General features: G+C 42.3%; 1 pseudogene; it reads left to right on the top strand.

The window, feature by feature from the left end:
• The first annotated feature begins 2,044 nt into the window (after positions 1–2,044).
• LOC138637936 (adhesive plaque matrix protein-like) lies at positions 2,045–11,468 on the top strand (annotated as a pseudogene).
• The last annotated feature ends 1,984 nt before the right edge of the window (positions 11,469–13,452 follow it).

Here is a 13,452-nt window from a genome sequence, read left to right as displayed (position 1 = left end):
ATAGGCAACTTTTTCCTAAAGGTATTTTTCAGGATCAGTTAATATACATTTCAAGGGATAGTCTATCCTTTGGAGAGTCTAAGAGTCTACACAGAAGGGTCCTACCAATAGGAATAGCGAACTTATTTAAGAGATTCGACTAGTGATGAGCGAGTGTGCGCGTTACTCGAGTTTTCTGAGCATGTTCTTCGAGTGTTTTGGCGTGCTCGGAGATTATGTTTTAGTCACCGCAGCTATATGATATGCGGCTGCTATACAGCCTGAATACATGTTGGGGTTGCCTATTTGTTAGGGAATCCCCACATGTATTCAGGCTGTCTAGCAGCCGCAAATGATGCAGCTGCGGAGACTCCAACATAATCTCCGAGCACGCCCAAGATACTCGGAGAACACCCGAGTATGCTCGGAAAACTCGAGTAACAGGCACACTCAATCATCACTAAATTCGACCCACTATGAGCAGTCCAACCTGTTGTGAATTCTGTTATCGAACTCCCTCCTGTGGTCATGAATGGTACTTCGGCGAGTTCTGTCCGTGGACTCCCTCTGGTGGCTGTGAGTGGAGCTGCTGCTTCTGAGGTTCCTTCCACAGGTGACATAGTTTATTCTTTGGCTGGCTGTTCTATTTAACTCCACTCAGATCATTACTCCATGCCAGCTGTCAATGTTCTTGTTCTGGTTCAGTTCGCTCTTGGATCTTTCTGGTGACCTGTCTACTCCAGCAGAAGCTAAGTCCCTGCTAGTTATTTATTTGATCATTGTTTCCTTGTCCAGCTTGCTATCATGATTTTGCCTTGCTAGCTGGAGGGTCTGGGATGCAGAGTGGCACCTCCGCACCGTGAGTCGGTGCGGAGGTCTTTTTGCACACTCTGCGTGGTCTTTTTGTAGTTTTTTGTGCTGACCGCAAAGATACCTTTCCTATCCTCAGTCTGTTTAGTAAGTCTGGCCTCCCTTTGCTGAAACCTGTTTCATTTCTGTGTTTGTGACTTTCATCTTAACTCACAGTCAATATATGTGGGGGCTGCCTTTTCCTTTGGGGAATTTCTCTGAGGCAAGGTAGGCTTTATTTTCTATCTCTAGGGCTAGTTAGCTCTTAGGCTGTGAAGAGGCATCTAGGCAGAGTTAGATACGCTCCACGGCTATTTCTAGTTGTGTGATAGGATTAGGGGTTGCGGTCAGCAGAGCTCCCACTTCCCAGAGCTTGTCCTTTGTGAGTTTAACCATCAGGTCGTTCCGGGTGCTCCTAACCACCAGGTCCATAGCACCAACCACTTAGAATAGAGATTACACCCACTACGGGAGATTCCACTTAAGAGATTTGACTCACTATGAAGAGTCCAACCTAAGTGGTTGGGCTCTTCATAGTGCGTGGAATCTCTTGAGCAAGTAGGCTCTCCTTATCTGGAGGACCCTCCTAGGATGGCAGACTCTTGTAGACTCTCCTAAATATGGGCTATCACTTGAAAATTCTTTTAACTAAACAAATTACCATTTTGTAGACTCTGCTTACTTCAACACTGTATGCAGAATTATTAGGCAAGTTGTATTTTGATCACATGATACTCTTTATACATGTTTACCTACTCTAAGCTGTTCAGGCTTGAGAACCAACTACCAATTACGTAAATCAGGTGATGTGCATCTCTGTAATGAGGAGGGGTGTTGTCTAATGACATCAAAACCCTATATCAGGTGTGCTTAATTATTATGTAACTTCCTTTCCTTTGGCAAAATGGGTCAGAAGAGAGATTTGACTTGCTCTGAAAAGTCCAAAATTGTGAGACATCTTGCAGAGAGATGCAGCAGTCTTCAAATTGCCAAACTTTTGAAGCGTGATCACCGAACAATCAAGCGTTTCATGGCAAATAGCCAACAGGGACGCAAGAAGCGTGTTGGGCAAAAAAGGTGCAAAATAACTGCCCATGAATTGAGGAAAATCAAGCGTGAAGCTGCCAAGATGCCATTTGCCACCAGTTTTGCCATATTTCAGAGCTGCAACGTTACTGGAGTAACAAAAAGCACAAGCTGTGCGATACTCAGGGACATGGCCAAGGTAAGGAAGGCTGGAAAACGACCACCTTTGAACAAGAAACATAAGATAAAATGTTAAGACTGGGCCAGAAATATCTTAAGTCTGACTTTTCAAAGGTTTTATGGACTGATGAAATGAGAGTGACTCTTGGGCCAGATGGATGGGCCAGAGACTGGATCAGTAAAGGGCAGAGAGCTCCACTCTGACTCAGACGCCAGCAAGGTGGAGGTGCGGTACTGGTATGGGCTAGTATCATCAAAGATGAACTTGTGGGACCTTTTCAGGTTGAGGATGGAGTGAGTAATAGTTACCTGCAAAAACAGATATCCTCGTAAGATAGCCAAATCTAAAAATAAAAAAACACTTCAACTTCCAAAATTAAGCTTTGATATTTATGAGTCTTTTGGGTTGATTGAGAACACAGTTGTTGATCAATAATAAAAATAATCCTCTAAAATACAATTTGCCTAATAATTCTGCACACAGTGAAGAAACCTACCCATTTAGGAGAGTACTGCCCTCTTTAGAGAGTCCACCTACTTTGAATAGTCAGCCCACTTAAAGAGCAATTATCGTCTGTTTTAGAATGTGAAACTGGCCGTATCATGGTATAGTGGTTGCAGAGCTGAATAAAAAGTTGGTTTTATTTTTGAATTTTTCATCTCTAGTTTGTACATCTTAGATTCTTAGCCAAGAAGCAACGAAGAGTGGTGGTGGTGGGAGACTCACTACTGAGAGGCACAGAAGCAGCCATCTGCAGACCGGACATAACTGCAAGAGAAGTATGCTGCCTTCCAGGTGCGATGATCAAGGATGTGACCGATAGGATACCAAAGCTCTTCAGCTCCAAGGACGTCCACCCATTTCTTCTGATACATGTTGGCACCAATGACACGGCAAGGAAGGACCTACCGACAATCTGCAAGGACTTTGAAGAGTTGGGGAAGAAAGTAAAGGAACTGGATGCACAGGTAGTTTTTTCTTCTATCCTTCCAGTAGATGGGCATGGCACCAGGAGATGGAACAGGATCCTTGATGCAAACAACTGGCTAAGACGATGGTGCAGACAACAAGGATTCGGATTCCTGGACCACGGTGTGAATTACTTGTACGATGGACTCCTCGCCAGAGACGGACTACACCTCAACAAACCTGGGAAACACACATTCGCCAGAAGACTCGCTACACTCATCAGGAGGGCGTTAAACTAGAAGAAGAGGGGACGGGAAGAAAAACATTAGACTCGAACAAAGACGACCCAGGAAAACATACTCAGAAGGGAGGTAAGAACATTTCTAAAACAATCCACAGTGAGGAGATTGGAACAAAACAAAATCCTCTAAACTGCATGCTCGCAAACGCCAGAAGCCTGACAAACAAGATGGAAGAACTAGAAGCAGAAATATCTACAGGTAACTTTGACATAGTGGGAATAACCGAGACATGGTTAGATGAAAGCTATGACTGGGCAGTTAACTTACAGGGTTACAGTCTGTTTAGAAAGGATCGTAAAAATCGGAGAGGAGGAGGGGTTTGTCTCTATGTAAAGTCTTGTCTAAAGTCCACTTTAAGGGAGGATATTAGCGAAGGGAATGAGGATGTCGAGTCCATATGGGTTGAAATTCATGGAGGGAAAAATGGTAACAAAATTCTCATTGGGGTCTGTTACAAACCCCCAAATATAACAGAAACCATGGAAAGTCTACTTCTAAAGCAGATAGATGAAGCTGCAACCCATAATGAGGTCCTGGTTATGGGGGACTTTAACTACCCGGATATTAACTGGGAAACAGAAACCTGTGAAACCCATAAAGGCAACAGGTTTCTGCTAATAACCAAGAAAAATTATCTTTCACAATTGGTGCAGAATCCAACCAGAGGAGCAGCACTTTTAGACCTAATACTATCTAATAGACCTGACAGAATAACAAATCTGCAGGTGGTTGGGCATTTAGGAAATAGCGACCACAATATTGTGCAGTTTCACCTGTCTTTCACTAGGGGGACTTGTCAGGGAGTCACAAAAACATTGAACTTTAGGAAGGCAAAGTTTGAACAGCTTAGAGATGCCCTTAATCTGGTAGACTGGGACAATATCCTCAGAAATGAGAATACAGATAATAAATGGGAAATGTTTAAGAACATCCTAAATAGGCAGTGTAAGCGGTTTATACCTTGTGGGAATAAAAGGACTAGAAATAGGAAAAACCCAATGTGGCTAAACAAAGAAGTAAGACAGGCAATTAACAGTAAAAAGAAAGCATTTGCACTACTAAAGCAGGATGGCACCATTGAAGCTCTAAAAAACTATAGGGAGAAAAATACTTTATCTAAAAAACTAATTAAAGCTGCCAAAAAGGAAACAGAGAAGCACATTGCTAAGGAGAGTAAAACTAATCCCAAACTGTTCTTCAACTATATCAATAGTAAAAGAATAAAAACTGAAAATGTAGGCCCCTTAAAAAATAGTGAGGAAAGAATGGTTGTAGATGACGAGGAAAAAGCTAACATATTAAACACCTTCTTCTCCACGGTATTCACGGTGGAAAATGAAATGCTAGGTGAAATCCCAAGAAACAATGAAAACCCTATATTAAGAGTCACCAATCTAACCCAAGAAGAGGTGCGAAACCGGCTAAATAAGATTAAAATAGATAAATCTCCGGGTCCGGATGGCATACACCCACGAGTACTAAGAGAACTAAGTAATGTAATAGATAAACCATTATTTCTTATTTTTAGTGACTCTATAGCGACAGGGTCTGTTCCGCAGGACTGGCGCATAGCAAATGTGGTGCCAATATTCAAAAAGGGCTCTAAAAGTGAACCTGGAAATTATAGGCCAGTAAGTCTAACCTCTATTGTTGGTAAAATATTTGAAGGGTTTCTGAGGGATGTTATTCTGGATTATCTCAATGAGAATAACTGTTTAACTCCATATCAGCATGGGTTTATGAGAAATCGCTCCTGTCAAACCAATCTAATCAGTTTTTATGAAGAGGTAAGCTATAGACTGGACCACGGTGAGTCATTGGACGTGGTATATCTCGATTTTTCCAAAGCGTTTGATACCGTGCCGCACAAGAGGTTGGTACACAAAATGAGAATGCTTGGTCTGGGGGAAAATGTGTGTAAATGGGTTAGTAACTGGCTTAGTGATAGAAAGCAGAGGGTGGTTATAAATGGTATAGTCTCTAACTGGGTCGCTGTGACCAGTGGGGTACCGCAGGGGTCAGTATTGGGACCTGTTCTCTTCAACATATTCATTAATGATCTGGTAGAAGGTTTACACAGTAAAATATCGATATTTGCAGATGATACAAAACTATGTAAAGCAGTTAATACAAGAGAAGATAGTATTCTGCTACAGATGGATCTGAATAAGTTGGAAACTTGGGCTGAAAGGTGGCAGATGAGGTTTAACAATGATAAATGTAAGGTTATACACATGGGAAGAGGGAATCAATATCACCATTACACACTGAACGGGAAACCACTGGGTAAATCTGACAGGGAGAAGGACTTGGGGATCCTAGTTAATGATAAACTTACCTGGAGCAGCCAGTGCCAGGCAGCAGCTGCCAAGGCAAACAGGATCATGGGGTGCATTAAAAGAGGTCTGGATACACATGATGAGAGCATTATACTGCCTCTGTACAAATCCCTAGTTAGACCGCACATGGAGTACTGTGTCCAGTTTTGGGCACCGGTGCTCAGGAAGGATATAATGGAACTAGAGAGAGTACAAAGGAGGGCAACAAAATTAATAAAGGGGATGGGAGAACTACAATACCCAGATAGATTAGCGAAATTAGGATTATTTAGTCTAGAAAAAAGACGACTGAGGGGCGATCTAATAACCATGTATAAGTATATAAGGGGACAATACAAATATCTCGCTGAGGATCTGTTTATACCAAGGAAGGTGACGGGCACAAGGGGGCATTCTTTGCGTCTGGAGGAGAGAAGGTTTTTCCACCAACATAGAAGAGGATTCTTTACTGTTAGGGCAGTGAGAATCTGGAATTGCTTGCCTGAGGAGGTGGTGATGGCGAACTCAGTCGAGGGGTTCAAGAGAGGCCTGGATGTCTTCCTGGAGCAGAACAATATTGTATCATACAATTATTAGGTTCTGTAGAAGGACGTAGATCTGGGGATTTATTATGATGGAATATAGGCTGAACTGGATGGACAAATGTCTTTTTTCGGCCTTACTAACTATGTTACTATGTTACTATGTAGATTCAATTTCATGCTAAGTCCAAAGGGGAATAACAGAGCTTCATCTCTGAAGCTGCTTACTTTTTTCCTGCTTGACAAGACCAATCATATGGAAGCATAAGGCAAGGAAAAAAGAAAATGTCCCCAGAGGACAGGCTTTCTCTGTTTAATGTAATGACACACAGCCTTGTTCTCCATCATGATCTGACTCATAGCATCGACTATGTAAAGGAAGACATAGCTATGTGTTGTTACTAACACCTTTCATAGCTTTCATCCCATAGCAGTCAGTGTGGAGGTAAAGGGAGTAGAGCAGAGCTGACAGTGCTCTATGAAAAGCTGCAAAAGGTGTTTATAATGACACATAGCTCAGCTCTACTCACCATCACCCTACACTGACTGCCATCAACTTAAACCTGCAAGAGGTGTTTGTAATGACACACAGCTCTGCTCTTCTCCACCCAGTAGCTGCCAACATTCAGATCATGTAGGAGAGCAGGGCTGTGCATGTGCATGTCTGACACAGGGAAAGCTTGTTCTGAGCTTCTCTGGCTTCTTCTTTTTTTCCCCTGCATGATGCCTCCTGCTTGGGATTGGGCAACATCACACAGATGAAAAAGTAACCTCCCCAGAGACAAATCTCTACCAGTGGCCCTTTAATCTTAGCATAAATTAAAATCAAAATTTTAAAAGCTAATATTTTAACAATAGAGATTAGAAATAAAAATAAAAAAGCACTTTATTCACCTCTACAGACACTATTCCATCATGTGTCAAGTTTAACAGATAAAACTGGTAAAATATCATCTTTAAGTGTGGTCTATCCAATTGGGAGAGTCCACCCACATATGAGAGTCCACCTACCTATGAGAGTCCACCCACGTAAAAGAGTCAACCCACGTATGAGAGTCCACCCACGTATGAGAGTCCGCCCACATATGAGAGTCCACCCACGTATAAAAGTACACCTACATATGAAAGTCCACCCACATATGAGAGTCCACCCTCATATGAGAGTCCACCCACATATGAGAGTCCACCCTCATATGAGAGTCCACCTACATATGAGGTTCCACCCGTATATGAGAGTTCACCCACATATGAGAGTCCATCTACCTATGAGAGTCCACCCACATATGAGAGTCTGCCCACGTATGAGAGTCCACCCACGTATAAGAGTCTACCCATGTATGAGAGTCCACCCACATATGAGAGTCCACCCACGTATAAGAGTCCACCCACATATGAGAGTCCACCCACATATGAGAGTCCGCCCACATATGAGAGTCCACCCACGTATAAAAGTACACCTACTGTACATATGAGAGTCCACCCACATATGAGAGTCTGCCCACATATGAGAGTCCACCCACGTATAAGAGTACACCTACATATGAGAGTCCACCCTCATATGAGAGTCCACCCATGTATAAAAGTACACCTACTGTACATATGAGAGTCCACCCACATATGAAAGTCTGCCCACATATGAGAGTCCACCCACGTATAAGAGTACACCTACATATGAGAGTCCACCCACATATGAGAGTCCACCCACATATGAGAGTCTGCCCACATATGAGAGTCCACCAACGTATAAGAGTACACCTACATATGAGAGTCCACCCTCATATGAGAGTCCACCCATGTATAAAAGTACACCTACTGTACATATGAGAGTCCACCCACATATGAAAGTCTGCCCACATATGAGAGTCCACCCACGTATAAGAGTACACCTACATATGAGAGTCCACCCACATATGAGAGTCCACCCACATATGAGAGTCTGCCCACATATGAGAGTCCACCCACGTATAAGAGTACACCTACATATGAGAGTCCACCCTCATATGAGAGTCCACCCATGTATAAAAGTACACCTACTGTACATATGAGAGTCCACCCACATATGAAAGTCTGCCCACATATGAGAGTCCACCCACGTATAAGAGTACACCTACATATGAGAGTCCACCCACATATGAGAGTCCACCCACGTATAAAAGTACACCTACATATGAAAGTCCACCCACATATGAGAGTCCACCCTCATATGAGAGTCCACCCACATATGAGGTTCCACCCGTATATGAGAGTTCACCCACATATGAGAGTCCATCTACCTATGAGAGTCCACCCACATATGAGAGTCTGCCCACGTATGAGAGTCCACCCACGTATAAGAGTCTACCCATGTATGAGAGTCCACCCACATATGAGAGTCCACCCACGTATAAGAGTCCACCCACATATGAGAGTCCACCCACATATGAGAGTCCGCCCACATATGAGAGTCCACCCACGTATAAAAGTACACCTACTGTACATATGAGAGTCCACCCACATATGAGAGTCTGCCCACATATGAGAGTCCACCCACGTATAAGAGTACACCTACATATGAGTCCACCCTCATATGAGAGTCCACCGATGTATAAAAGTACACCTACTGTACATATGAGAGTCCACCCACATATGAAAGTCTGCCCACATATGAGAGTCCACCCACGTATAAGAGTACACCTACATATGAGAGTCCACCCACATATGAGAGTCCACCCACGTATAAGAGTCCACCCATGTATGAGAGTCCACCCACATATGAGAGTCCGCCCACATATAAGAGTCCACCCACGTATAAAAGTACACCTACATACGAGAGTCCACCTACATATGAGAGTCCACCTACATATGAGAGTCCACCCTTATATGAGAGTCCACCTACATATGAGGGTCCACCCATATATGAGAGTTCACCCACATATAAGAGTCCACCCACGTATAAGAGTACACCCACATATGAGAGTCTGCACAATTTGGTGAGTTTGCCCAAAATGACGCACACTGGGAAAATTATAAACAGAAAAATGAAATTACTTAAATGCTTGCTGGAACGTTATGGTCCAGTAGCTGCAGAATGTAGTGAAGCAATATCATTACCGAGCAGTAGTACCACATACAGATGCACTGATATGGATGAAAATACGCTGGGTACTGCAGAGAATTTAGTAAGTGTCCCAGAGATTGGGACCCCACTGATCACATCCATAGACCGTCAATTCAGAATTGAAAATCTCTATAAACATCGGCACAGCTACTTGGGTTAGCAACATGGAGTCCGAAAACAATTTCTCTACGCTTTAAAATTGTGGTCCCACAACAAAGGACTTTAGATGAATGGTTAAGGAAAAATTCCAAATTGCCGGCTCCCATATTTTTTTTCTGGGAAATTCGATTCACAGAGAAAATATTTTCAGTGAATTTATTGTTCATTATTATGGTGTGGAGTCTCTCAAGATCCCAGGGTATAATAAACATGATTTGTAAAAAATAAAAAAAAATCCTTACACTCATTACTCATTACGCTCACCCCTCCAGCCCCTTGTTTCCTCACGTCACCTGTACGGTACTCAACCCACCACCTTCAGATCACTCCCACTAGTAATCAAATCCTAGGTTCTGCGCAACAGCATGAAAGGTCACATTATGCTCCGTGACATCATGGCCCAACGACCTTTTACACACTTGCACAGAACCCTTCTAGGCCCTCAAAGTCAAAAGTCCAGGCCCAACCTGAGAGGCCCGGGGAAGATGTAATGAAGACCGGATGGGTCACATAGAGGGGCCAGATAGGTGAGTATAAGGATTTTTTAAAATTCTTTTCAGAAACTTTACAGCTAGTGATCGCCATTTTGCTGAATCCAAGCCAAAGCGAATTAGAAAATTATTATTATTATTATTATTATTATACATTTTTATAGCGCCATTTATTCCATGGCGCTTTACATGTGAATACGGGGCAAATATAGACAAATACATTAAACATGAGCAGATAACAAGGCACACGAGTACATAAGGAGGGAGGACCCTGCCCGCGAGGGCTCACAGTCTGCAGGGGGTGGGTGAGGATACATTAGGAGAGGGAAGAGCTGGATGTGCGGCTGTTCAGTAGGTTGAGGATCACTGCAGGCTGTAGGCTTGTCGGAAGAGATGAGATGAGATAATCCCATTTTGCCGAATGCATATTTTTGCTAAATTCAAGTAGAAATTAATTCAGACAACTCAGACCGATTGCACGGATTTGATAACTCTTCGGCATTTTTATCCCGACCCAATCACGTAATTTTAAATTTCACACTCGTGACAAGCCCGATAGTCCAGAAAGCTCATGGACCTCCCAGCCACATCAGATCCTCCAGAGTGAAGACGTTAACCAGAATCCTCGTGTGCCACAGCCAGGAACAAACATACAAATTGTGCAACCTGTGCAGCCGCACAGAGTCCCATGAAGTTAGGGGGCCACTACCACCTCCAAAGCAGGTGGAGTTGTGCATTACATAGTAACATAGTAACGTAGTTAGTAAGGCCGAAAAAAGACATTTGTCCATCCAGTTCAGCCTAAAAGGGTGCAACGTCCCTGGGTGGACTCGAACCACCAACAGCCGAACGCGCTAACCAATTGTGCCACAGAGACATTACGATGAGCTATTGGACTAAAAAGGGCCCAAATACTGTTCTTGCACAGGGACTCTTTTCTGTCTGTGTCCGCCAGTGCATACAAGGTCCAGATGCGGACTGGCATGGTGGGATTTATGGCCAGATATGACCAAACAGCAACTTCCCACTGGGTTTGAACCATCTGAAAGCCAATGGAGGTGCAGGGGAAATGAGCAAGGTGTTGCAATAGAAGAGGCTAATTAATGTATTAACAGGGAGTTTTTTCCACGGCTACTTCTAAAAGGGCAGTATGCCATCCTGTTACTTTGAAACACTGGATAGTTCTGGTCTTATTCAGCAGTAGTTGTGACCATACTACTAAATGATGCTATAATAAAAATAAATACTAATAATCCATAATAAAATCAAAACTATAACAATTCATGAAGTTTCATTACTCTACATATAGGCAATATTTAGTCTCCTCCACCTGTGAATGTCTCACCATGAATTCCTACATCTTTAATTGCTTTTTCATCTTAGATCTTTGATCTTCAATTAGAATTGGATATCAGTAGACCTTGACGAGTTCCTGAAGGTTTCATGGTCCATGACCACAACTTGTGAAACCATCAAGTTTGTAGGAAATTGTATGAGGTTGCTTACTAGTATAGTGTCTTGTGATGTGGAGGATGACCAGCAGGTAGAGATCTACCGAAAGGAAATGTCAGGGGTTGTACTCGTCTTTGAAACTTTGACCATGTTCTTACTATGAACATCTTCTCTCCTGAGCATGAGACCACTTGGCTACATTTCTATATGGTCCAGAAAGCCATGTTGACACCTCATTCATCTAATTTATTATTATTATTATTATTATACATTTTTATAGCGCCATTTATTCCATGGCGCTTTACATGTGAATACGGGGCAAATATAGACAAATACATTAAACATGAGCAGATAACAAGGCACACGAGTACATAAGGAGGGAGGACCCTGCCCGCGAGGGCTCACAGTCTGCAGGGGGTGGGTGAGGATACACTAGGAGAGGGGACAGCTGGCTGTGCGGCTGTTCAGTAGGTTGAGGATCACTGCAGGCTGTAGGCTTGTCGGAAGAGATGAGTCTTCAGGTTCTTTTTGAAGGTTTCTATGGTAGGCGCAAGTCTGATGTGTTGCAATGTACAGCAATGTTTCAAAACCCAAAAATGGGACTAGAGATGATCAAATCAATACTATGAAAATGAAAATTGAGTCAAATTTTATGAAATTTGTATGTCCTGGTGAAATCAAACAATTTTCAAACTCCACCCCCCAAAAAAAAAATGCCTGCCACCTTTTTACACATTGAAAGAAATTTCCTCAGTCACAGAGGGCTGACATGACCTAAGGAGCAACTACATAGGCTTCCCCATAATGCCTTGCGCCTATGACATCACAAGATACATCACAGTCAAAGAAGAAGGACAGCCATGGCCACTATAATAGCTGAGGCAGGGAATGCAGCAGCCATTTAAGGGTGATTGTAGGATAGTAAGAGTATGTCAGATCTCAGCAATAGGGATAAAACAAGAAAGCCCTAAGACATTAGCAAGTACTCCAGTCAGTAATTTGTTGTACAACTGCAGCAGAGAAGAGGATGAGAGTTTGGAAATACTGCAAAGATTAAACTGATAGGCAAAGAGAGAGATAGAGAAGTTAGCAACAACAGTGCCAGACTCAGTTTGATTGATCAGTGGTATGATGTAGCTTTCCTATTTTTTTTCCATTTTTAATGCCCTAAAAAGCAGCAACAAGCCACAGTAAAAAAAAAAAAATCTGAAATCACTGTCAGTCAGAGACGGTTTTCTTGCTAGTTACAAGTGATTATTTAGCTTTTATATTTCTCATGCAATTGTTTTTCCCAGAGGGGAATAATTATGTTTTGAAAAGAAAAAAATTCCCCAAAATCCAGACTTTTATCTGAATCACAAAGTGTGCGCATTGTAAACGTTTACTTATATATATATAATTTTTCACATCTGTTCTACTAGTTAAATTTTACTTCCATACGTGACACACCAACCAATGCTGGTTTTTCGGACATGTACTTAGCACTTTGTATTTTGTTATTTTCAGAAGGAGGTTGCTTTTGTAGAAAAAAAAATAATTAAAATAACTAAAAAAGTAGACATTCAACTGTGCATACCTGTTTTGCACACCTGTTTTACTAGTCCAATTTTGATAACTGTACAAGCCACACCTATAATGTGGCCTGCTGACAGATTTTTCTTTTTGCTTACCTCCCTAGCATTTATTATTATGTAATTTTCACCAAGGATTAAATAATTGATGTTGAAAAGATTGTCAAAAGTTAGTTGTAGCATTGTATGAAATGTATGGTAAGAGAAAAAGTGCCAATGTAGGGTAGTGTAAAAGAAGAAACACCCCGCACCAAGGCTAAGAATGTAGGAGCCACTAGCAACAGTAGAAGCACCACGACAACCATTGGTAACAGCTAGAGATGAGCAGATCGATCATTGGAGAATCAAGTTCGATTTCAATTTCCTGAAATTTGCGGTTTCACTCGAATTTGAACATTCTGGCATTCGATTGGTGGTTTACAAAAAATCTTGGCCCACGTCATTTTCCAGACCATTAAAACATCAGAGAGTGGGCTAACGTCATTTTGAGTTGCCTCTCAAGCTTCCCCATAATGCCCTGCAGCTATGATATCTTACTGATTATCATTATTGAATAATTGTGGTCAGTACCGGGGT

This window comes from Ranitomeya imitator, chromosome 5, assembly GCF_032444005.1.
Source record: "Ranitomeya imitator isolate aRanImi1 chromosome 5, aRanImi1.pri, whole genome shotgun sequence".
Classification (NCBI taxonomy): domain Eukaryota; kingdom Metazoa; phylum Chordata; class Amphibia; order Anura; family Dendrobatidae; genus Ranitomeya; species Ranitomeya imitator.
The sequence above is the reverse complement of the archived record's forward strand: the minus strand, read 5'-3'. Positions and strand labels throughout refer to the sequence as shown.